Genomic DNA, 27,338 nt, shown 5'->3' with positions numbered 1-27,338 from the left:
ACGTGAACCCCTAAATATGTCACTTCCTCTATTTAAGATGTCATAGTGGGGGCAGCTAGGTAGCACAGTGGATAGAGCACTGGCCCTGGAGTCAGGAGTACCTGAGTTCAAATCCAGCCTCAGACACTTAACACTTACTAGCTGTGTGACCCTGGGCAAGTCACTTAACCCCAATTGCCTCACTAAAAAAAAAAAAAAAAAGATGTCATAGTGGCTCCACATTGTCACTGGAATAGAGTAAAAACTCTTCTCTTTAGTATTTAGAACCCTTAATGGGTTAACTTGAGCCTTTCTTGCCAGGCTGATGACACATTACTCCCCCCTCTCCCCATGCATTTATTTCAGCCAAACCTGCTTACTTGCTATTGCTAATGTACGATATTCCATCTCCTACCTCCATACTTTTGTAAAGGCTGTTACCCATACCTAGAATTATCTCAAATCCTGCATTTGCTTAATCTGCAAAGAGATATTACCCCTCCCCTCTTCCCAGAATAATGTAAACTTCTTGAGGACAGGGATTATCTCACTTTTGTATTTGTATCCTCACTACTTGACACATAATAAGTGCTTAACAGATGCTGGTTGATTGACTGTTAGATTTGTATCTCTCCCAGCAGCTCTACAAATTTGTTCTTGTTCAGTCCCTTCTGACTCTTCATGACTTCATTTGGAGTTTTCTTGGCAAAGATACTGGAGTGGTTTATCATTTTCATCTCCAGCTCATTTGACAGTTGAGGAAACTGGGGCAAATGGGATTAAGTGACTTGCCCAGGGTCACACAACTAGCAAGTGTCTGAGGCCATATTTGAACTCAGGTTTTCCTAACACCAGACCAAGCCCTTTATCTACTGCTACCTCCATAGTAAGTGCTTAAAACATGTATGAGGTTGAACAGAAGATGCCTGTCATGCCCATTTTTCTGCCTCCTCTTCCTTCCTGCTCTAAACAAAACTTGTAAACAAGTAGTGTCAGCCACATACTCCCTCGGTGAGGTGTATCCTTGTTTGATATACACATTTTGTAAAGAGCACCATGACTTGATAGGAGATTTATGTTTATCTCAATTCTCCTTGACCCATCCTCAGTTGTTGTTGAGCTGGTCACCATCTTCTCTGTGAAAATCCTTCATATGCAATATAACCTCAATAATATGGACTTCTCAAATTAGGAAATTCTGTTGATCTGGGGCGCTAAACTGAAAATACCTTAGCTGTATTTGTTTGTTAATCAATTGAATGGCATGAATGAAATTATGGAGCTTTATGCCTTGTCTTGAGAACAGACTTGTGAAGCACTTTAGAAATCACTATTTTATGTGCAGACATTTTAATTGCCAGGTAAGCAAAAGTGGCCAGTACTTCAACTGGTGTATTGATGAATTAAATACAAATAAATCCACCCATTTTTGAGAAGGACTTCCACAAGGGGACACTTAATAGGACTACTTAGTAAGAAGCAATTGCCTAATATAATTTATTTGTATGTACAGGTAGCCTTGACCAACTAGACAGCCAGATTTTTGGACAAACAGTTACCAGGGAATACCTATCCCAGCCAGATGGCTACAGGAACTCACCTTCCTACCTTACTCCAATTCTTGGCATTTCCCTTTTTAAGTTCCTGGGACAAAACATCCAGAGTAGCCAGAGTTAAGCCTAGATCTTCCTCTTGAAAGTAGATAAATTTCACTTGAGCTTTTTCAAATACTCACTCACCTGTCTCACCCTTGTGTCCTTTATCTTTCCCTAGGAATGCCAATTGAAAAGAGGCAGGGGGGAGATTTTTCATTGTCATTTATTTAGTGATTCTCTTTCTCTTATCATTAACAAATTTTTAAAACCTTAGAAAATCCCAGGGGGCTTATATGGTTATTTTGGTTATAGGGGAAAAACTGTAAAACATTTTCTCAGTCTCTAGGGGTCCCAGAGGAGAAAGGTTAACTTTAGGGGACTAGAAGACAGTAAAGAACAAAGTAAGCAAGCCCAGTGATAGCAACTAGCTAAAGGAAAGAAAGGTGTCAATTTGGGAGTCATACTAGGGCTAGGAAGCCACCTTGCCCCTGAAGCTACCACCTTGACCCACGGGAAAGCATCCAGCCCCCCAAGTCCCCTTTGCTCTAACTTCCATGGATCACTTGCATTAGGGAGAGTCCCCTGTCCCACTACCAGGGATGCAGTGGAGAGAGACTTGTACCTGACATCCCATGTCAGAATTCTGAATACATTTTTCCTAAGAAATATTGTTCACATGATATTTAGATTCTGTAGTACTGTTAGTACAACACTGTTTATTGCTATTATTACTAGTATTGCTATTGTTTTTAATGGCGATAACTCACATAGGTTTAAATGGCATTTTATGGTTTACAACTGTTGCCCAAGTAAAAGCTAAGAGGAGGTAATAGATTTAGAGTTGTAAGGGTCCTTAGAGCCCATCCAATCTAACCCTCCTATTTTACAGATGAAGAAACTGAGGTCTAGAAAGGTTAAGAAGTGACTTGGCCAAGGTCATGAGGTTAATTAAGTTGAAGAATGAGGTCTCAAATCTAAGTCTTTTGAACTGAAGATCAATCATCTTTTTAACATTATTTCCCCAAAACTAGCCTACAGTTTGGCAGTAGTTCATAGCAACTTTTTTTTTCAGGGCAATGAGGGTTAAGTGACCTACCCAGGGTCACACAGCTAGCAAGTGTCAAGTGTCTGAAATCGGATTTGAACTCAGGTCCTCCTGAATCCAAGACCAGTGTTTTATCCACTGCGCCTCCTAGCTGCCCCCCATAGCAACTTTTTTAACCAAATCTTTACTAACTACTCTTCCCTAAAAACATGCCCCTATTTTTACACTTCTTTGCCTCTGTTCATTCTTTTTCCTCAACACCAAATGACTTTCTTCCAATATTTCATCCTATGGAAATCCCACCTGTCAAGGCCCAATCCAACTGCCCTCTTCTTTGAAGAATTTGTTGGTCCCCTTCATGAGAAGTGATCTTCCCTCTTTTCTCTTCTAATTCTTTGTTCATGCCTCTCATGTAATTCTCCAATTTTATTCTAATTTTTACTTGGTTCACAAGTTTATATGATAGGTTACTTATGTAACATCTACCCCCTTTTTCTCTCCCCTGTTTTCCATGTCCATAAATTTTCCAGCTGAGCCCATGAGAACCACTGCTCTCAGGATGTGAAGGATAGACTGGTCCAAGGTGAAAAGATTTAGACATTTTAAGAAGAATCAGGGAATATCTCACTCATCTTTTCATCCCTATGGCACTTAGCTCCATCTCTAGAAAATTGAAATTCCTCAGCATTTGTTGAATTTCATTGTCTTATTTTTTAAGCATTCATTGACTTTTTTTTTTTTGAGAAGCGGCTTGCCATAGTGGTTGGAAGGCTGATCTTGGAATCAGAAAAACTCCATTTCAAGTACAGGCTATGAACACATCCTGACTGTGTGATGCTGGGCAGGTTACTCAACCTCTCAAGACCACAGTCAGCTCTCTAAGACTATGATTTGTAGAGCAGTTGCTGATCTACTTCAGTGAAGAGGATTTCCTCAATGGAATCACAAGTTCAGTACAATTATCATCTTTAGGGGCAGCTAGGTGGCACAGTGGATAAAGCACTGGCCCTGGATTCAGGAGGACCTGAGTTCAAAACCAGCCTCAGACACTTGACATACTAGTTATGTGACCCTGGGCAAGTCACTTAACCCTCATTGCCCCACCAAAAACAAACCGAAAGGAAAAACACACACACACACACAAATAAAATAAAAAACCTTTCTTCATTAATTATCATCTTTAGCCTGCCTGGATAGACAAAACTTTAGTATTCTTCTGTAATTTACTCTCTGCACAAAGAATTTAACATAGAATAGGTCTAACTAGATTTTTTTCTTTCCTATCACATATAATTACAGAAAAACCTTCTTCTAGAATAAACCTGAGGCTAGGCTCAAGTTTTATTGGTGAGGAAACTGAGACCCAAAAAGAGTTATTTACTCAAAGACACATAGAGAGTAAGTAGCAGAGGCAGGATTTGAACCCAGGTCCCCTGATTCCATCTATTACTCTTTATTTTACTCAGTATACTTTGTAAGTGATACATAAGTATAATTACTTGTATTTTAATCATCTTGACTTCCATTATCATTAAGTAACTCAGTTGAGGAAGGGAAAAAATCATGCCAACTTGCACTTCGCTCTGTCCTGGAATTCTTCAAGACTGAAGAGCAGAGAACAAATTTAAAGGCGGTCAAACTCTTTAAAGAAATTTAAGTTAAACTCGACAATATTAGAATAGAATGAAAAGATTATAATTGAAAAACAAAAGGGTTGTCATTTTTAGTCTATTATTTGTAGCTTACTTGTTTATAATTGGTTCTAAGGGTATTTTGTGGTGGTGCTCTTTAAAATGAGAGCATTGGACAGGCAGAAGTCAGTTACGAGGTTTAAACCAGAATCAGAGAAGAGATAATCCTTTGAGTTATGCCCTTTGACTTTTTCTTGTTACAGAACCTTTTTCTTTTTTTAAATTTTTCTTTTTATTTATTTTTTTTTACAGAACCTTTTTCACCAGGAACTGCCCAGATTTGCTCAAAGTTAGCACTTAAAGTCACAAAGGATGGTATACCTTAACTGATTAGACATCATTATCACTCTAATTCTTCTTCTAGGTTCTAGTGAGTGTGTGATGGAAGCTTCTTTAGAAACTGCCTTCAGATTTTGTAATCTCATTAAAAACTAGCCCCTAAGCACTACATGATCACGAACCAGTCACTTAACCTTTCAAAGTCTGTTTCCTCATCCTATATATAGGGGGATAATATTCTCACTACCCACTCACTGTATGTACCTTACAGGGTTGTTGTAAAGAAACCATAAAGTGTTATAGCAATAAATTAAGAATCTGTGATTCCCTCAGTACAAGAAGGACCCTTAAGAGACAAGCCTTAGAGAGTTGTCAGAGCCTCAGAAAGGTTGTTAATTTGCCCTTATCACACAGCTAGTAAGTGGCCAGAGGTAGGGTTTGAACAGAGAGAGTCCTAACACCAAGTCCAGCTTTCTATCCCCTATACCATGCTGTCTCTCTAAAGGACTGAGAATTATTACTATTGCTATTAACTGAGGCACTAGTTTGATTGACTTTGAGCTGTTTAAAAGACTTCACAAGTAGACTGGGGAAACAAGGAACTAATTTCTCCTGAAAATGAGATGGTTTCATTCTGCTAATCAGTGATTTTTCCCTCCCCAATTAGGTGGAGATCCATTGATTCAACATCAGTTTGCACCACAAAGCTTTGGGGGTCCATGTCTGAATGGATTGCTGTAGCCTTCTCATTTCTCCATTCATCCAGTTCCCTGCATCATAAGACTTTAAGCCAGCACAGGACCTAGAAAAATTACATGTAAGTTTTTTCTCCAGTTTCTTTTTTTAAAACTAAATAAAAGATAGCACAAGAATGTTTCCTCTGGCAATGAGAAAAAAAATAAAAGCCCACAAAGCACTTTAACAAATGTATCCTAAGAGCTTTAATTTAGGAGAGAGAAGGAAAAAAAAGACTGTGTAGTTAATAGTTCCTTTAACTCCAATATGATTGGAAATATGGATCACAAAAAGAGAAATCTCGTTTATTTCTGTGCTTTGCATCACTTTGAAGAAATTTGTAGCTATATCTAATGGCACAGCAGCCCACATTTCAACTTCACTTCCCACCCCCTAGGGGAAAAAAAAGATTTAACTCTGGAAGCACCTTCAATATTTGGTTGAAACAATGACAGCCTACATGTTTATTGAGTCCACTCCACCACTGCTATTATTTTCCTTCATTACTTTCACATGGAAAATGCCACTTAATTCTCTGCTGGTTGCAGTAGACTGTTCTGTTGGTGTGCTCAGTTTTAAATAAGCCCAAGAGAGAAAATCCGGGTTTATTCGAAGTAGTCAATGCAGAGGTGCTCATTTGCTTCACAAAGGATTTTTCATAGGATCCTATCCTCTTTCCTATTGTATGTGAAATATGATTTGTTTTATAGAGCTCATATTTACATGTAACTTTTTTAGGAGTACATGTCATGCCAAGTGAGGCACACCTGTATTTTTAAAGCTAACAGAGAGGTACAGCTTTCTGTATGTTTTTCTTTGAGCTTTCAGAATGCATTTGTTTTAAGAATAAAAATGATATTATGTAAGGCTTGGAATTAGACATTTCCTTTTTTAACCATAGTAAGTAAGAATCCATGCCAGGCTACTGAAAGTATAGAATTGGCCATTTACAACCCTGAAAAACAAAAACAATGATCTATGTGTATTGTCTTTTTGTTTGTGCACCCACTCACACACCCAAAGGTTTTCTGGGCTTCTTTACAAGATGTAATACTGGACATTAAAGCCACTTGGGAAGGTTATCCTACTTCTCTAGTGCAGGTAGAACTACCAAGTTTGGTGAACTACCAAGATGTATATAGTGCTTGACTCTTTGCTAGAAGATAGACAATCACTTCCTATCTTTAGTTAACTGAATTACTTAGGGTATAGTAAGACAGAATGCCATAAGAGATCAAAAGCTAGCCAAGAAGAACAAGATTCGAGTCTGGCCTTTGGTGTATACTGGTTGTCACTCTGGCAAGTCACTTAACTTCTATAAGACTATTAAGTTGCAGAGAAGGTATTGACTGACCTGCACTGGTAGAAGGAGTTTGTTCACCTGGGAATTCATTGTCCTTATTAACATAGTATGATAATATTAATTAGCAGAAGTTTGAGAAATGCCTAGGCATCTTTGCCTAAAAAATACCCTGTGATCTTTATTATTAGAGGGAGCCTTTTGTATAGTGCAGTCAGTAAGACCTAAGTTGATATCCAGTCTCAGATATCTACTATGTGATCCTGAGCAAGACACTTAACCTCTGTTTACCTCAGTTTCCTCAACTAGAAAATAAGAATCCAAATAGTCCCTAATTCACAGAGTTATTGTGAAGATCAAATGACAATAATATTTGTAATTCTTTTAGCATAGTGCCTGCCACATAGTTGGCACCATATAAATGCTTATTCCCTCCTCTTCCTTTCCTTTTACTACTTGACTGTGATCAAGCCTATCATTTTAAAGTCAGGTATATACATGGAGATTCCTGAAACTGTTGGGTTCAAAATCAATCTCTTGTCCAAACAGCACTTGCAAACATGTATTGAAAGCTTTGCATCCTGCCAAGCCCCATAAAGAGAAACTTGTTCTCCTAGGTAAACTCTGAGCAGCCACACATTACTCAGTTTACAAAGATTAGAAATAGATTCAAATACTTATGCTAAAACAGAAATAATGAAATCAGAGAATTGAGACAAAAACTGATGGCTGATCCAGAGAATCAAAAGACTTTGTTTTCAAAGTATCAATGCAGGTGCCATCTTTTCTTGAAATGCCTTTGTAAAACAGGATGATTTCAGAAAAGTCTGGAAAGACTTATATGAACTGATGTATAGTGAAGTGAGCAGAACCAGGAGAACATTGTTCACAGTGACCGCAACATTGTGTGATGAGGAGCTGTGAATGACTTAACTATTCTCAGCAATACAATGATCTAAGACAATCCCAAAGGACTAATGAAAAAGCTTACTATCCACCTCCAAAGAAAGAACTAATATTGATGGAACACAGACTGAAGCATGCTATTTTTCACTTTCTTTCATTTTTTTCTTTTATTCAACTTTTCTTATATAAAATGACTAATATGATAATGTGTCACATAATTGCGCATGTAAAACCTATATCTGATTGCTTACTACCTCAGGGAGGGGGAGGGGCAAGAGAAAAGGAGAGAGAGAATTCAGAACTCAAAACTTTAAATAAAAATTTTTATTATTGCTTTTTAAAATAACAAAATAGAATAAAATATATAAAAAAAGAAATTCCTTTGTTAGGATCGTAGATTTTAGAGCTAGAAGGAACCTTGGAGGCCCCAAGCCCAACCACCTCATTTTACAGATGAGTCAGTCAATAAACATTTATTAGGTGCCAACTACGTGCCGGGAACTGTGCTAAGCAAACTGAGAATCATGGAGATTGAGTGATTTGCCTGAAGTTCTCCAGGGAGTAATAAGCCTTAGAGGTGTTGGTCCAGGTCTTCTGACTCACCAGTCCAAGTGAATATGTTCTGCTTCTACTGTCTAAAAGGAAAGAAAGCTAGATGGTGATTCTGTGAATCAGAGAGAGGGAAGGAAGGAAGATACCAGAATTTGGAGGGTTTGAATACCAGATAAAGGAGTTTGAACTTTTTTTAGTTGTTTTTCAATCATGTCTGCCTCTTCATGACCCCTTTTGGGTTTTCTTGGCAAAGGTACTGGAGTGGTTTGCCATTTCCTTCTCCAGTTCATTTTACAGATCAGAAACTAAGACAAACAGGGTTAAGTGACTTGCCCAGGGTCACACAGCTAATAAGTGTTTTACGCCAGATTTGAACTCGCAAAGAGAAGTCTTCCTGACTCCAGGCTTGGCACTCTATCCACTGGGCTACCTAGCTGCCCCAAGGCAATAAGCAACACTTGAGTTGAATGCTCAACAGTCAGCTTCATGTAAAGTTCAACAAGTTTTATCCAATGTAAAGGTTGAGGAAGACAAAGGGACTTTATTTGAACCATCTTTGACAAATAATTAAAATGGGAAGATGAAGGTTGAGGGGCCAGGAAATATGGTCTTGACACAAAATCAAGAATACTATGAGGTTTTCTAATAGTAAATTATGTTAATTGCTATCACTTATTGAAAGACAAGAGAAGCAAGGCCACCTAGGGCTAAAAACAAACCATTCAGAATTCTGGGTTCTATGAACCTACTTGGAGAGAAATTTTCTATACCCTCAACTCTGCTAGGGAAAGTGAGGAGCTTTTGTGTGCCAGTCACTACTACTATTGCTACTACTCTTTAGATGTGTTGTGCTGCTGAAATGTAAAAGGTGGAGCCTGAAGTTATTCTGAGTAGATAAAGGAAGGCCAAGTGAAATGTTTGGTGAAGCTCCAAAATTTACTCTTCCTCCTACCCCAGCATTAAGATCCCAGCAGAGGGGCAGCTAGGTGGCGCAATGGATAAGAGCACTGGCCCTGGATTCAGGAGAACCTGAGTTCAGATCCGGCCTCAGACACTTAACACTTACCAGCTGTGTGACCCTGGGCAAGTCACTTAACCCCAATTGTCTCACTTAAAAAAAAAAAAAGATTCCAGCAGAGGTCTTCTGACTGCAATTCTGCCCTTTACAGCATGCCCCCACACACACACACAAACGTGTCCCATGTCTAACCTTCATAGATATATGGGCTATTTTTTAAAAATGATAAAACTGATTAGGGCAGAATAAATTTTAGGATAGACAAATTGGCACACTGAAGGTATAGTTTACTTAAATTATAGGAAAGCATTTGGCAGTGTCTCTTGTTTGACTGCCTCTCTAGAAGCAGCTGGTGACACAGTGAATAAAACACTGGGCTGGAAGACTTGGGTTCAAATCTAGCTTCAGACATTTATTTAGCTTTATGACCCCTGAGCAAGTCATTTAACCTCTGCCTCAATTTACTCAACCATAAAATATGGTTAATAGTAACACCTACTTTTCAGAGTTGCTGTGAGGATCAAATAAAGTAATGTTTGTAAAAGTGCTTAGCACAGTGGCTGGCCCATAATAGTAGATGTTTAATAAATATTTATTCTCTTCCCCTTTCTCATGGTATTCTTATGGAAAGAATAGAGAGATCTGGACTATATCATGGGACAATTAGGTAGATTTGGAACTAGTCAAATGTCCAGAGCAAAAAAAAAAATGCCATTAATGGTTTGAGGTCAGCTTAGAAGGAAGTATGCAGTCAAGTGCCTGAAGAAACTGTGCTTAGCCTTGTGCCAGTTAACATTTTATATGTGACTTGGATAATTGCATAGATTGCATGCTTATAAAATTTGACATACAGCCAAGATGGACAGCTCACACACCGGATAACAGAATCAGGATGTAAAAAGATCTCAACAGGCACTGGGCTCAATCTAAGAAAATGGAATTTAATACTGACAAATGTAAAGTCTTATGCTTGGGTTTAAAAATCAACTTCACAAGTACAAGTTGTGGAATTTGTGGGTAGATAGCATTTGGTTGAAAACCATGTGGTGGTTTTAAGTGGACTGCAGGCTCATTTTGAGTTAATGTGATTAGGTAACCAAATAAGTTGTATTGAGAGGGATGATAGCCAAGACTAGGGAGGAGATAATTAGGTGAGACTACCTCCACCTTTTTGGATTCAGGTCTCATCATCACATTTTCAAAAGGCTATTTATGACTTGGAGAATCTATGAAGGAAAACAGCCAAGATGGTGGAAGAGGCTCAATTTCATGCCACCTGAGGATCCATTGAAGGGATGTTTAGCCTGGAGAAGAAAAGAATCAGCAGGGACGTGATATCCCTTTTCAAATATTTGAAGGGCTGTCAGGTGGAAAAGGGATTAGATATACTCTGCTTGATGCCAGAGGACATAAATAAGAGCAATGGGTGAAGTTCCAAAGAGACAAAATTAGGTTTGCTATTTTAAAAAAACAACACCTTTCTAACAAGTAGACCATTCAAGAAGTTCAGTAAGCTGCCTCAGGAGGTAGTGGGTTCCCCCTCAATGGAGGCCTTCAGGCAAAAGCTGGATAACCACTTGTGAGAGGAGATACTATAGAGAAAATGCTCATTCAAGTTGGACTTGCAATCCAACAGGGTTGGACTAGGTGATCTCTAAGGTCCCTTCTAATTTTGAGACTGATTCAGAAACAGGCTCCATATGCCAGGCCTGTGCTAAGCATTGAAGATACCCCCTCCAAAAAGAGCTAAAAGCATTTCCTCCTCTCAAGGAGCTCACAGTCTAATGTGTCTAATGGTGAAGACAGCCTGCAAACAATTACATACAAAGTATATGCAGGCCAAATTAGAGATAACTGATTGAGAGAACGCATTAGCATTAAGGGAGATCAGGAAAAGCTTATTGCAGGAGATGGGATTTTAGCTGAAACTTGAAGGAAGACAGAATGCAGTGATGAGGAAGGAGAGTATCCCAAGCATAAGCAAGAGTCAGTGCAAAGTGCTGGAGTCAGGAAATAGTGTATTCTGTGAGGAAGAGAAAAGAGACTGGTGTCACTGGATCTCAGAGTACATGGAAGAGAATAAAGTATGAGAATACTGGAGAGGAAAGATCAAGCCAAGTGGTAATGTCCTTTAAAAGCTAAAGAAGTGGGGCAGCTGGGTGGCACAATGGATAGAGCACCAGCACCTGGAGTCGGGAGGACCTGAGTTCAAACCCAGCCTCAGACACTTGACACTTAATAGCTATGTGACCCTGGGCAAGTCACTTAACCCCACTTGCCCCAGGGGAAAAAAAAGCTAGAGAAGGTTATATATGATCCTAATGATAATTGACACTCAGTGAAGTTTACTGAATAGTCAGACCTGTACTTTAGGAAGACCAATTTGACAACTGAATGGAGAAAGTACTGGAGTAGGAAGAGACTTGAAACAAAGAGACCAGTACCCAGAAATATTCAGAAAACCAGCACCTTGACAAGAGTACAGAGGAGATGATATGAGGATGGGGATGATGTGATGGAGGAAGGCAGGCAATGTGGAGGGAGAAAGGCTGGGAGAATCACTCACATAATCATGGATTCGATTTGGGAGCATTTAAACAGCATGGACCCTTAGGAGATGAAAAAGTGCTCAGGGGGCATGAGTTTGGGGTCTCATTTTATAGGGTTTTGGAGGAAAACAGATTCTTATCTGTGCCATCTTGGGGTTAGTTCATTAACATATCCAAATCATCTCAAAGTTGTCGATAAAATTTTAAAGTCTATATCCATGTTATCTCAAAGTTATCAGCCCCATTTGGTGTTTTGCTGGTCTTACTGCAGATGTCTAAAACTTAGCTGAGATTTACATATCATAGGAACAAAAGGCCCAATAGGACAGGAAAGCCTAAATGGCTTCCCTTAATTCAGCAGATATTACCAGAAGGTGATTTGGGGTTAATATATGAAATATATTATATATTTATATAATAATATATCCCAATATAAATATGGGACTTCTAGGTTCTCCTCAGATTTACTTTCTGATATTGCTCCTTTATACTGGCTACTTGTAAACTTCCTTACTATACAGAGTATATGTAGTATAGTAATCAGGGGTACCAGAAAGATACAAACACAATAACAAAGCCAACTCAAGAACTCTCAAGTAGCTTGATTAACTGCCTTCCTCGTTTCAGTTTTTTTTTTTTTAGAAGAAAGATGTTAAGCATAAAGGAAAAAGTTATCAAGGATTTTAGTGCTTTTTTTTACAAAAGGGACTATGAAAGAGAAACTTCCAGAATATGTTCAAACTAATTACAATTAATATTCAGAATGATGACCTTAAACCATCAAAAAACCAATGTTTCCCCATATTATCCTAAAACAGTGACTTATAATGATTCAAGAATCATTTTCAACAAAAAGGATTTTCCTAAATACTATTCAATCAAAAAAAGCACCCAGTTTCTCAGATATTCCAGTCAAATGAGATTTTGCTGTGCTTAATGTTATATCCTAGAAATAGTCTCCAAATGGTGCTTTTTATAGAGAAAAATACATAATTTGTTTTTATGTTCCTTGGGAAACTTTTACCACCATTCATGAAATCTTGATTCTGCTCTTTATCCTGAGGTACCTGGTATCTCATGCCAGATGTTAAGTTTCAGATATTGCCTGTAGGTTTTGGAAAAGCTCCAAAAGGTATCTTATGTATTTGTATTTCGAATGTAGCATGTAAGATAGTCAAATATAGGGTTGACTCTTGATTATTAGTGTTACTGAAAAGAGCAGTGACATGGATAGTCCAGAATAAATTGTTTGGCTTTGAAATTCACCTGGGGGTGTATTAATTGGATTGTTTTCATAATTCTATCTTGAACACAAAATTAGTTTGCTTTCCCTGAACAGACAGTGATAGCCCAGGTGACACAAGTGTCACACATGACCTCTAACACTCCCAAGTGCAGGTTAAACCAGATTAAAATGTAATTGGGAAATATTTAACAAAATAAATGAAAAAGCAGTAAACATAGATAACATCCTATTTTAAAACAAACTCAATATACAGTTCTGGTTTAATGTCCCCCTGTTTCCATCTAAGTTGGACACCACTGTTCTAGCAGAGTGCTGAGTAACAAAAGGAAGATGACTGGAGATAGTGAAAGTATGGAACAGAGGAAAGAAGCCTGGATTTGAACTTAAAGAACCTGGGTTTGAACCCATTTTCTGCCACGTAGCATTTGTGTGACATCGAGTAAACTGTTCTTATGTCTCTAAGGTTCATGTGCAAAATGAGGGGCTTAGTTTAAGTGACCCATGGGTCCCTCCCACCTCTAAATCTTCTGATGTATGATCATAGACCATAGGTCTATGCACCAGATCATAGACCCTCCAATGAGTCAACAAAAGTTGACCAAATGAATGACACAAATGTGTAGTGATGCTACTCCTTCCTAAGTGAGTGGCTTGGTTTGGGAAAATTGCCAGGAGTGAATTGACATTATGAGTCAGACAACAAGGCACATCTGAGCAGAACAGGAGATGAGGTGGAGAGGCCTCCTGCCCATCAGCCCAGCAGTAAGAAAGGCAGAAAACAGTGCCTGCTCTCAGGGAGCTCACAGTCTAATAGGAAGAGATAATATGTCAATAACTGTGCACAAACAAGATACATACAAAATAAATTGGATATCATCAATAAAGGGAAGGCATGAGCATTAAGGAAGATCAGAAAAGGCTTCTTGTAGAATATGAGATTTAAGCTGTGATTTGAAGGAAGTCAGGAGGCTGACATGAGGAAGAGAGTATTTGGGGCTTCGTGAAAATACCTGGAGTCCAGAGGCAGAACATCTTGTGCAAGGAACAACAAAGTCCAGGGAAAGAATGGAGTTCATAAATAGATGTTATAAAGAAAATCAACAGGCCTTGGCAACTGATTCCATATGGGAGGTGAGAAAGACTACAGAAATGAGAATGACACTTAGGTTGTGTGATGTTTAAAATCTAACGTGTGGTCACCTTATTCCTGTCCCAAGTATAGGGAAAGCTAGCTAGGGTTTACTTATAAATTAGAAGCTTTAGCACCAAGTTTTGGCATTAAGCATTTACTAGTGAAAAAGAGAACCCCTGGGTCAGAAAGCCAAGAAAAAAACCTCTCTAGCCGAGCATCCTCAATTCCTCCACCACCAGCTTGTATGAGCAACAAACTGATACTCCCTCTGTGTCCCAAAGAGAGGTGGTCCTTCCACCCTGATTCAAGCTCATTGGCTAGCATTACCCAAATCCATTGGTTCACTGAACTTGAGGGTGGTCCCGTATTGAGGTTAGAGTCCACAGCTTCTGAGAATACACCCGCTTCAGAGTCAGGCAGGTGTGGCTTCAATTGAATTAACTTTAAGTGAGTTAATCAGCAAAGTCGGTCAATATCAGTCAATCCAATCAGTCCAAATCAATCCCAGCTGGGGCCTTTGGGTGTTAGCAGAGCCCATTATTTTCTTGGGTGACTGGGAAGATGGTCAGATAGAATGATACAAAAATGATATCTAAGTAAAATCTATTTTTTCTAACCATTTTGTCCACTGGAAATCTCCATTAAGTCATACCGCCTCATTTTTCCTATATAGTGTTACTGGTGATTTTAGTGGTGACCTCTGAGCACTGTAGAACCCCAAGGGGTCTACTGATTCATCAAAGATATATTGAATTGTTTCATATGATTTTAGGATTAATATTTTTATTGTAGAGTCCTAGATTAGAGTCAGAGGACCCAATTCAAATCCAACTACCATTTGCTACTTGGTACATTGGACAAGTACTTTATCCCTATGGGCCTCAGTTTCTTTATCTTTAAAATAACAGGACTGTAGTAGAAAGTCTCTAGGATCCCTTTCAGGTCTAAACATATGATCCCCTGATTCAGTTATTGATGATCTTTATAGGGTAGAGATTTACAACATTGGATCCAGAGACCTCCCCACCAAAGAGTCTGTGGATAGATTTCTGGGAATCTGTGAACATGAGTGGTTAAAAAAAGATTACATCTTATTTTGCATCTTTACTATTTACTAAACCAAACTCACTGAAATATAGCATTGTCTTCAATCATGAATTTTTAAAAAATCTTCAGAATGGGTCAATAGGCTTCACCAGACCACCAGATAGGTCCATGACAACAAAAAAGCTTGTACAGCATGACAGAATTTTTGAGATACCAGAATATCCTATTTCCCACCATACCAATTAACAGTCTGCAACAACAATAAATCACCATATGAACAAAAGATTTTCAAGACATACCAGATGACTTGCTTATTTCAAGCAAGATAACATTTCTAAAGTGCTTAGCACAGTGCCTGATACATGGTAGGCTCTTTATAAATGCTATTCCCTTCCCCCATTACAACAATTTCCAAAACATTAGGAGGGCCCCTCAGACCTTTGGATGTTGTAGCAAGATTATCCTGGGACCTATCCTTTCAGCACTGTGATATGGACAGTTTTTTGTCTCCTTACCTTTTTCTACTCTCCAAAGTTTTTCTTCCATTTCCCTTTGGTTGTTTTTCTACTTGAGATTCCTAATGCCCAAGTCTTTTTGCTATCCTAGAATGACTCGTCTGCTTTTTTTACAGAAGGATCTCTCTCCCTCTTTCTTTCTCTTCCTCTCCCTCTCCCTCTGTCTCTCACCCGTTAAGAGGAGAAAGGAGGTCCTATACTGCTAGGTCTTACCTTTTTTTTGAACTAAGTATTTGCCTAAAGCTTTTGAGAAACTGTACATGGAAGAACCAACCAGAACCCCACCACCACCAAATACAGAGATTCTTAAGGGAAATGTATCAGAAATCTGTGTGCATGTTGTAGGATTGTGACACCCCAAAACTTTTACCACTGTTATCCATACTATTGAGTATAATGGCAGTAAAAGATTCTTTAATGGTGTAGACTGGTGCCATTTGGAAGAATTTGAAGCTTTCTTTCCTGCTTTATTTCAGTGTTCCCATCATCAAACAAATTAGTTTGTATTCTTTCTACAAGCAGTTGTTAGATGTATCAATATATAGTCCATCAAAATTGTTAACCCTGTTGGTCCCAGTTCTACAGAAATGTGGTGCTGCTTCTCTTCTGAGAATGCAAATGGTGGCCTTTTTGACTTATCATCTTTAGTCCTCATGTGTCAGCTCAACTGGACTGAGTCAGTACATTCAACTCAGTAGCAGAATGTGTCATTCAATCCCCAAGACTGTTCATTGGGATGTTTATTCCATTGTACCCAAATTTCCCATTACATTAACAACTAATACTTTTCGTATAATTGCAAGAAGACACTGAAAAATTGTTGGCTTTGTAGTTGGCATTGAAATTAACTTTCTCTAACCTAAACCAGTGAAAACTAAAACGTTCCTCACCACATTAAAGTTTTGCTTTCGCTGCTGCTTAAATCCCTCCTTCCCTTGTCACAGCATAGTCATTCTGAGTCTGATTTGGGGGCGGTGTGGTTGTATCTCAGCCATGTATGACCCACTTTTTCATAATACTTAACAACCCATGTTTTTACAACACATACCAGAAGTTCTGACGATACTGGACTGTCACCCAAAAAATTTTTTTTTCCTTGTTCATTTCATCAATGCCTCATAAGCCACAAGACACTGGGAGAAGCTGGTAGTCCTGTGAGGCTTTGTGTTAATTACCAGTGGATGACAGGACATTTCCTCTAGTTTGCGGATAATGAGCCAACACAGGTAAAGATGAGATGATGCCTTTTGTGTCTTAATTATTTTTGCAGAAATGACTTTTAAACATTAACCACTGGCTATCTATGTTTGTTGTGATTTGCAGAAGGTTCTGAGGCACAAGCATTTTAATTGGTGTTTCAGAAGCCTAATAACTTTTTTGAAAAAATAAGATGATGAACAAAAATGCCTAGGCAACCACCTCTAAACTGTACTTCAAGAGGGAAAAAAGGGTCAGAAAAATTCATTTTTAAAAAATCTGATCTGTTCTCATGGTAGCCTTCTCTAAAAATAGAGTCAATTCACTTAGTGGTATGCTTGTTAAACTGATGATTGTGTTGGAGGGAAGTGTGTAGAAGGCAAACAGATAGGTCAAGTATGAAAGGAGTTGGCAAAAGGATTCTGTTCCTTATTAAGTTCTGAGCGCCGTTGTACAAAAGAACTAAAAAGTAGCATACAAAGGAGGCTCACATCAATAGTATTGACTTAACTATTGGGGTTGAAGGGAAATGTCTAAATAGAAAACTTTCTTTGGGGGAAAATTTAGCTATTTCTGATTATACTTCATGAATGTGAAGGATTTTTTTATCAAGCTTATCTAGACTGACTTGGATGTATTTTCTTACTGAATGTATGAAAAGGTGTTCCTAAGCTACATTCATATCTGTCTTTGCCATCTAAGGCTGTTAAATGAAATGTCTATCTGTGATCAGAGAGCATGGCCCTTGATCTGTTCAATATCATACATAACTTGTCAGGTTCTAACTGGAACTCACTTATCTATATATGAGATGCTGATGAAAATGTCCACAAACAGATAGATCTATTGAGCTATATTGTTTTCCTTGTGTCTTCTGCTGTCTACAATTGAGAATGAAAGCACAGACACAAACTGGAAAAATGTCACACATTTCAGTGCCTCTTTGCATCCCTCTCTAGGATACACCATGGGCTGGGTTTTTTACATTTATGAACTTGTGTAGTAGGTGGAGAAAAGTGTGGGTGGCCCAGAAAAGTAGTGGTTAGAATAAGATTTTCCATTTATTGCCCTTTGTGCACAGCTAAAAATAAGATTCATACAACTCAGAATATGTGGCGCAAGCACAACCATTCTCTTAGTTCTGATGACGGACTTGCCCACATCTTTGCATCTGTCTGGTAAGTAGCACTTTGGGAAAGAAATGTGTCTTTGTTTAAGTCACGAAAGCCAGCCAGATTTTTGCACTGTTTGTCTGCATGTGATAGTTTATCAGCATTTCCCCCTTCTTGGGTGGGATAAGGGGAGGGGGAATGTATAGCTCCTGAACAAACAAATTGTGTTCATACAAAGATGAAGGAGAGTAATCTATAAGGGGTTAAAAGCACAGAATGACTGAGGAATTTTTTAAAGTAGCTATATGGTTTGAAATACTATACCAGCATGTCTATCTTCTTGCCTTTTATTAGAAATCTTTTCCTTGTAAACTCATGAAACAGCAATAAAAGGCTTCTATAGTGTCATTGCCCACTGAAATGAAAAACTTTGCTGCTTACATGAGGCTGCAAGGATGTTGGATGCTGGCTCAGTACATTTCTAGGTGTCCACAGAGCTTGTGGCCCAGGTAACCAAGTTAAAGCTTACCTTCATCAAACTGCTAAACCTACTGTAACCACATTAAGTGAGAGCTTGTCAGTTTGTGGCCAGAACAAACACTCAACAGAGACCATGTCAGTGTTCACAGGGAAATTTATCACTTTCTGCTTCCAGCACCGGTGCTGTCCCTCCTTCCACAAGCTGGGTAGCTGTGGCATTTCCAAAGAATGAAAGAATCTCTGTGTGTTGCAAGCCTTTCAGTTTGATGTAATTTGTGAAATGGATGAGTCAAGCAGCAATCATTCAGGAGTATGTTGATGAAGTCTCTGGAACTAGCCACACCAAGACTGCAAAACTTATTTCTCTTTTAAGTGTGTGAACCACACTGAGTTTGGGCTTTGTACTTGATACAGCATTGGAGACTTTGAGGGATTTTCCCCTCCTTGCTTTGGGGAGTAAACATCGGTCATTTTGAAAATTAAGAATTGTCCTAGCAGAGATGCCAGGTGGGCAAAGTAAAAAAAAATCTGTCTTAGAGTTAGCACAGGGAAGAGAATAGGGGGGCACCATGTAGGCATTTACAGAGCATTTGTTCCACCGTCTATCAATGCTGTCTGTGGGATATTTTTATTATGCTATATAAAGTACCATTAAATTAGCACAATGTGAACCCACCTTTCTTTTTAAGATTAGCACTGTGTTGAATGTATTCAGTTATTTTTACCTTCTCACTTGTACTTCTTTTTATTTAAACATGGATATTTCAATTCTAACATCTGTGCGTGTTAATTGTAGTACCTGCTGGTATACATTATGAAAGAGAGAGAGCTAATGTTGTAATCAAGTAAGGTTTTAAATGTTTCAGGTGGGAATGGGCAAAACTTCAGGAGCAATTAGCATCCATAGAGGTACATTTCCCTACAGAAAATATTACATCTGTTATAATTATAGATATTGCTCAATACTATAGCTGACCAGATGTTGACAAGTAGGAAACACTTGCTGTTACTTTTTTGTAGGTTATCTTTGTGCACCCTTCACTAAGCACCTACTATGTGCAAAATACTGTGCTAGGTATTATGGGAGATATATAGGATTCAGAGATAGGATCTATACTCAGTTTAAGTGGGGATATTCTGGGCATAAATATGAGTTACTATGTACAAAACAAAATATGTTAAAAGCCTATATGAAGTGCCATGTGTGGACATTTTCATCAGCATCTCATATATAGATAAGTGAGTTCTAGTTAGAACCTGACAAGTTATGTATGATATTGAACAGATCAAATGCCATGCTCTCTGAGGAAGGAATAGACATTTGAGAAGAAGTATGGTATAGCAGAAAGAACAGTTGATCTGGAGTCCAAGAGTCTGAATTCAGATCCTCAATCTGCTATTTGTTATCTGTATGACCTTGAACAAGTCACTTATTCTCTCAAGAGTTTGATTTTCTTATCTGTTAAATGAGATGTTTAGTCTAAATCACATCTTTTTCACCTTTTTATATCATAGACCCCTTAGACAGTCTGGTGAAGTCTTTGAACCCCTTATCAGGATGTTTTTAAATATATAAAATAAATAGAATTACAAAGGAAACCAATTTAAATACAGTCCTAAAAATTTGGCTTTTTTTAAAGATCAAGGATCCCAGTTTAAGAACCCTTGGTCTTAAAATGATCTTAAAGAAGCCTTCAAATTCTTTATCTGTAATCTACTTTCCAACTTGGCAGGATCGTGGAAAGTTTCTTAGATGAGGTAAGGCTTTAAGCTGTGTCTTGAAGGATATGTGAGATTTCAGCAGACAAAGATAGGGAGATGGCACCCCAAGCATAGGAAAGGTTGTAAGGCATTCCTTCCTGCCCTCCTCGTGTAATGATTCTCTCTTCCAACAGAAGTGTCCGTTCCATAGTAATAGATAGGTTGAGCACTCAATCATTCAAGAGGATTGGAAGAGTTGTTTTTGCATTTTGAAAAGCATAGCCACTGTATTCAACACAGGAAAGTCTCAGATTCAATGCAGGCTCCAGTGTTCAATTCCATTCAACCCAACAGACCTAGAGAAGGTATCTACTGTATTCAAAGCAATGTACTACGCTTCACTTGCTGCATGATCTGGAGAATGTCCCTCTGCTCTCCTGGGATCCTCTTTCTTTACTGAACAATAAAACAGCTCCTGTATCTTATCTGAGCCTCAGTATGGAATTGGTGAGAAATAATAGACAACAAATAACAGCATTCTAAAAAGATTCGAATGAAATGCAAATATTAAATGGTTATGTTAAGTGTCTTTCAATTCAACATAATTTATTATAAGAAGAAAATAAGACTTTGGGGAAACACATTTATTAAAATTTGGCTTAATAGTTCTCTCCAGTTCTCCTTTTCATGAGTTGTGTCCTTCTTTCTCAGTCTCAGATGCAGCTCATGACATGAAGTTTTTGATAACAGTACTATTGCCATTTCTTTGGATTTCTTTATAAGTCAGTCAGACATTTTGGCTGTTTTTCAGGTCATCTATGTCAACAAAATCTTTTTATTAAAATCAAACAAAATCTCTGCTTATCTAGATAATGCTACCTTCACTTTCACTGTTTATAAACACACAAAGGGTTAAATTATTATCTTGGTTACGTAGTGTGCAGACATTCATTCCAGTTACCTTGCAGAGTTCCTGGCAATGCATGCAGCTCCAAAACCCCATAAGAATTGTCTTCGAGTATAGAAAAACCGACTCATTGCACTCTGCCACAGACTGGAGTTACTGTGAAAAATCATAGGCTGGAAAAGGTGATAAATTGGACTGTGACTGTAATTCCCTCCCACCCCTTCATAAGGAATGATTGAGGTTTTGAAACACATCCCCCTGATATGGTATCTGCTGATTCCAGCATTCCGACTGATTTTAACCTATGTCTTTCATGTGCTGTTGAGGCTACTGGCCAGTCTTGGCTCATTATTACTTTAGTTGAATAATGCAAAGCATTAGAAATGGAGATTTACTCTAATGATGTATTTTAAGTGCATGTCCGCACTGCTGGTTTAATGTACTCAGTCACGGAATGCCTTTAGAGTTTATTGCTAATGGATGAATCTTCAAGAAAATCAGAAATTTCAATAAGATTGACATTTGGAGTGAGAAATATAAATCTAATGAGAGCATTTCAGCCGAGGTTTGTAATTAGTGATGAATGAAGTAAATTTGTACACGCACTCAACAGAAGGGCACAATAGAAGGTGAAATTGCACACTCTGCAGTGAATGAGGGATGAAAGCCGATGTATCAGTGTCATGGCATGACAGTGTAGAGTATAAATGATACTGTCACTGAGTGCTGCAGAAGGTATCAAGGGAATTCCACTCCAGTAAATTACATTACTTAGACAGACCTGAAGGCATTGTGTCTGAATGAGTGGAGGAAAGAAAAGGTTGTCAGCACAAAGCAGAAGATATTACAGTACAACTGGCTTCAGGGTTAGGAATCAGTGGTTTCCATCATGCTTTGCTTTCTTTTTTTTTTCTTTTTTCTTTTTTGATTATGTTCACCTTTGTTAATCAGTTTATAAAAGTTACAAATCTGTACATGGAAAAGCAAAAGGTATCTCTCTCTCTCTCTTTTTTTTTTTTGGACGACTGAATACAAAGGAGGCTTAATGTTGATTCGGAAAACTAGTTAGTTGAGTTTTTTCCCCTCTAGTTATTTGTTGTGGGGTGATGCCAGGTATTAAAATAAAAGCTTCCTTTTATTCTTGACTTCTGATGTGAGGGACCATCATCCACTAGGAGGATTTCACCACCATTCTTTCTGAGAGGTTTTTGTTGGTGAAACCTTGTCTTGACAAGAACATCAACCATTTCTGTCCTCTTCCTGTCACTCTTTCCCTCCCATAACCCTCCTCCCCCAAGGGAAAGTGAATTGAACCAGCACTTAGCATTTAATGTTGTGCTTGGAGGACTGCAAGTTCTTTGCTTTGCCCCTTGCTCAGCATTTGACTCATTGTGGGTGGCTTGTTGTTGGCAGGGAGGAGGTCACCCAAGGATCACTTTGCCTCTTTTTTTCCCTTTAACAGTAAAAGTGAGGGAAAGACTTATTTGTTGTATCTTCATAGGAAATGCATGAGGTATAAGGAAACACTGCTGCTTGAGTCTGGGGTAAGATATGCCAATGATGCTCTCCATTCTAGCCTTAGCTCCGGTTTGCTGAAAAAGATGAGAGAGGACTTTAAAAGATGCTCAAGGGTCAGCCCTTCACTATAGAGCAAGCAAATGCCTTCTTCCTGGCAGCACAGGTACTCTGTAGTCCCAAAGGCACTTCTGAAATCCTATCACTCTGGGCTTTCTTAAATAGGTTTTATACTCTAAAGTCAACATTACTTGAAACCCCAGTAATGAGGCAACTGGGAATATAATTGGCTTTCTTTCCTCAGCATTCCAGGACAAACATGATGCCTTTATGTGAAATCCTAAATGGCAAGGCTTTAAGCAGCCTGTCTGGGATAGGAGACTCGGGTAGGTAACAACAACAATAACAGTACCTTGCTCTTTGTGGTTTTTAAAAACACTTTTACATATATTCTTGGAATCATAGGATCATCTCGTACTTGTTGCTTTTTAACCCTAATTATAGCTGATCGAAAAAAAGTAAAAACGAATACGACCAAATTAAAAGGCACACTTAACTTGGAAATTGGGTTCTAAAATAGACAATAGAAACCATTATTAGCAACAAAGTTAGTAGACATTTCTTACTCCTGTATATGCCCACCCCACTCTTTAAAAAAAATTGCTGGCTGTGTACACAGTGTTTAGCATCTACAGGCAAAATGCATTGTTAAACAGATTTATTTTATTGGTATTGTTTAAAAAAATGAAGCTGTGCCTATGGACAACAGGAATTAAAGTAGAACGATCCCCCTCCCTCCCCATCTTGAAAGGGAAAACAGTATTTTTTTTCTTATGGAGGAAATAAGGGTAACTGTATAAACTACAGATTTCCACCTTTTTTTTATCTTGCTCCAATATGCTGCATGAATGAAACAGCATTCTCCCACTAAGTACAACTGAATATATGTGCATATAATGTGTAGGAAGTCTTCATTGTTTCTTTCTAGCCTAATTTGCTTATTCCCCCTAAACCTCAGAAAGCTACCTACATTTTTTTTTTGTTTGCTTGATCAGGTCATGTGAAATATATCTCTTTTTTTCCTGAGCTTTTGATATTGCCATTCTTTCAAACCATGCCCTTGACTTCCTCTCCATTCAATGCTCATGGTACATGATTTAGCAATATCCAAAATGGAGATGGTACAGAACACATTCTACCACTTGGTTGTACGACGCAGGCATCTTCCTCCATTCTATAGAGATTCCTTTGTTCCTGCCTATCTACCAAACTGGCTGTGTTCTTGTACCACATTTGGAGGGGGAGGAGGGAGAGAGCCCTTTAGGGGAAAAAAGGTCTAAACATAATTGTGAATATTTGCTTAGAAAATATTCATCTCCCTAAAAGAAACACAATGAATTCAAGCTTTTGAGACCTGCATGAATCTCCCAAGACTGAGTCTTCCTCCCTACCCTGCCCTGTAACTTACTTTGTGATCACCGAAGAAGACTGCTTATATTTAAATTTCAGATCTGGATTTCAGATCCTAAGCAAAAAACACTTGAAGAAGAACATTTGATTTTTTGGTTCCAATGGATTCTCCTCTTTGATTAATTGTCACATTAATTCCTAATAATGTGGTACCTTTAAGTTTGCCATGATGGAAAGTTTTCCTATACACATTGATTTGCTTATTAGATGTTATCCCATTGACTTTGTGCTTCATTTGCCTTTATCATTTCAGTGTTACTTAACTGACAGACTGCTGCCCCAAATGACCATTTGCATGGAATTCCCAATGTTAGAGTAAAAGAGACTTTTGTTCTGACTTGATAAGGAAAAAAAATGCAAACCAACAGTACTAGCCCCAGAACCAGAGTTCCTCTAAAGACATGTTCAGATGAACAATAAGGTCATTTATTCACATATGACATAAGGATATAAGAATTTAAACAATAAGATCTCTTATGAAATTCAAGAAAATACACACCACAAGCATTGTGAAGTTCTCTCTTATAAAGCCCAGTCTAATGGAAGGCAGATTTATATGGGCTTCAGAAATCCATTAACTTCTAAGGCACTCTTTTTTTAAAAAAAGAAGAAGAAGAAAGAAAGCAAAACACTTGTCTCACTATATAACATTAAAGCAATTTCCATTCTAGGGAGAGCTAAAATGCATTCATTTGGGTAAAATACATAAAATACATGCACTGTAATTTACCAAAATACTGTACTTTAAGAAATGCCTTCTTTTTTCTTCCCATCCCCCAATGCTTGAAACATGAAATCATTTCTGTCAAGATCATTCTCTTGCAAATTAATATTTCTTTCTTCAATAGGGGAAAAAGAAAGTTCTCCCAAAGCATTTAGGTTTAGTTTCTGCTTCTTTTCAGGATGAAATTTTATAGATCAATCCATCTCTGTAAGATGTTGCTACATTTCAAGGGAAATCATCTTGAAAGGAGATTTTTTTTAACCAGCTTTGTTTTTAAGTCAAGATCTCGCCTGTTTCTCTTGAACCCTATAAGGATGACCTGGTGTGCTGTGGCAGAAAAATTCAAAGATTTCGATTTCTTTGTCATCTTGCACCAGAGTCTCAGGTGAAACCTCAATTTTGCTGTTGTGCTAAAGATTGAAATGTGACCCTTCAGGAAATGGAGAAAAGTATGTGGTTGTTAAGTGACAAAAAAATGCGCCTTTTAAAATGATTTAGAGTTTATCTATCAAATGATCAAATGTTCAAGTATTTGAAATCCTGTATTCACAAACCCTTGCCCAAATCCTGGTACTGGTGCCAGTGCTGCATATCTCTCTCTCTCTCTCTCTCTCTCTCTCTCTCTCTCTCTCTCTCTCTCTCTCTCTCTCTCTCTCTCTGTGTTGACAGAAAAGATTGCCTACTGATAATTGCTTTGCTTAAGTGTCTGATAATATGCCAGGAATGAGAGCATTCTGTGTTAGGTCATCTTTAATTATGCATGTACCACCTGTCAGCTCTAAATCAGTGCAAGATTAGCTTCTTGTGAAGTCAGTTTGGGGAGGGTCAGAGGGGAGCTGAGGTGATCTCTTTTAGAAACAACAGAAATAGACGGGTAAACAGTGCTCACAGTGTGTGAATTGTTTTTGTTTTTAATTTTCTAAAGAGTCTCATTTCCATTGTTCTTGGGAAGCAATAAGCTATTGGCATATCTGAAAAATAGTTGAAATATTGCCCACCCAGCAGAGATGAATTACTGTAAGAGAGGATGATAGTCCATCTGTTGCATTTCCTTTCCTCTCTCTTCCTCCTCCCTCCACCCCCTTCCCATCATTGTACATGAGCCAGGGAAAGCCTCAGAAACATTTTTATGAGCTGTACAAGAACAGGAAATATGTGAAATGATGGTTAGATTTCATATATCTGAGGGGGTTTTTTTAGTTAGCTTTTTTTAGATGAACAAACGTGGGCTGGAAAATAATGCCTGTTACTCTCTGTTGGCTTTTGGTAGTTTTATTCTCAGTTTTTGGGGTTATTTGGGACTTTCTGGTGGGATGTTTAGGTTCTTTACCAAAGATGCCTCTTCCCTTTTATCTTTTGAGAGCAAGGATTTGTGAAATATTGCGACTGACTTTCGGTACACCTGTCAGGGGTGTAACGTTGTTTTTCACGGGTAGCTGTGATGCTGTGGTTACTCCCATACTGTATTTTAGAGCATTCAGTGCTAGATGTGAAGTCAGGAAGAACCAGTGTTCCAGTCCCACCTTGAACACCTGCTTGCTTTGTGAACCAAGGTAAGTCACACAGACTTTCCAAGCCTCAGTTTCCTAATCACCAAAATGAGCATGATAATATTGCTTCCCTCACATGGTGTTCTCAAGATAAAATGAGATAATAAATGCAAATTCACTTATAAGCATTTGTTAAGCACTGTCAGGTACTGTGTGCTGGGCTCTGTGGACATACAAAGGCAAATATGATAATAGTGCCTGACCTCAAGGAGCACTTTGATGACTTTAAAGTACCATACAGTTGACAGCTATCATTATTATTGTCATTTTGTTATTATTATCATCAGCATCAGGATGCATGGCTGAGTTGAGTGAAGCAACAGAAAAAAAAAATAGGATGAGGACAATGAAAATGCAGAGGAATATTAACCTTGTATTCCTAGACCTAAAATCAGAGGACTTGGGTTCAAATGTCCAACCTGACCACTTCTGACCTGTGGGATGTCAGGCAAATAAATCACTTAACCTCTCCATGACCTTGGTTTCCTTACCTGTAAAAGGAAGGATTGGACTACGGAGCTCTGCCGACCCTCTGAGCTCTACTTCTGTCCTACTGTGGTGGCGTCTCTTACTAAGATCTCTTACTTGCAGCCATAGAACCCAAAATGAGTCAGTTCACTCACATGAAATTCTAGCTCTCTAAGATTTTTGAGAATAAGATTTCCGCCGAGGAAACACGATTTGGAATTGCTAGAAAGCCTTGTCTCAAACGTTGCTATTGAGAAGCATTGAGTAGAAGTAGTAGTATTTTGGTGCGACAGGTCAGCTGATAAAGGGTTGAAAACCTGCTGACCGCTGCTACCCATGTTCCACCGCAGCACCCGGGCCCAGATTGTATCTCTGGATGACTCATTTTATCCATATCGGTGCACTGGATGCTGTTTTGTTTTCATTCGACATGAACTGACTCCCGAGTAGTAAAAGAACCGTGGTTTAGAGAGAGATGTCAGAGATGTTGCCAGTTACACTAATGCATGCCATAGTGATTTGACTGTTTCATGTTAATATTAATCAAAGGGTTATGTGGTGCTATGTTATCACATAATGTTAATAGCTAGTATTTATATAGTATGTTAAGGTTTGGAGAGCACTT

The 27,338-nt window shown here is 38.4% G+C and overlaps 1 protein-coding gene across 1 annotated transcript in view; it reads left to right on the top strand.

The window, feature by feature from the left end:
• The window catches only part of BACH2 (BTB domain and CNC homolog 2), a 418,233-nt gene that overhangs the window by 239,354 nt on the left and 151,541 nt on the right, over nt 1-27,338 (top strand). Inside the window, 1 exon segment of the mRNA XM_044004876.1 lies at nt 5,257-5,406. The gene's annotated coding sequence lies outside the window, so the exon portion shown is untranslated.

This window comes from Dromiciops gliroides, chromosome 4 (genome assembly GCF_019393635.1).
Source record: "Dromiciops gliroides isolate mDroGli1 chromosome 4, mDroGli1.pri, whole genome shotgun sequence".
Classification (NCBI taxonomy): domain Eukaryota; kingdom Metazoa; phylum Chordata; class Mammalia; order Microbiotheria; family Microbiotheriidae; genus Dromiciops; species Dromiciops gliroides.
This window is presented reverse-complemented; position numbering and strand designations above follow the sequence as displayed.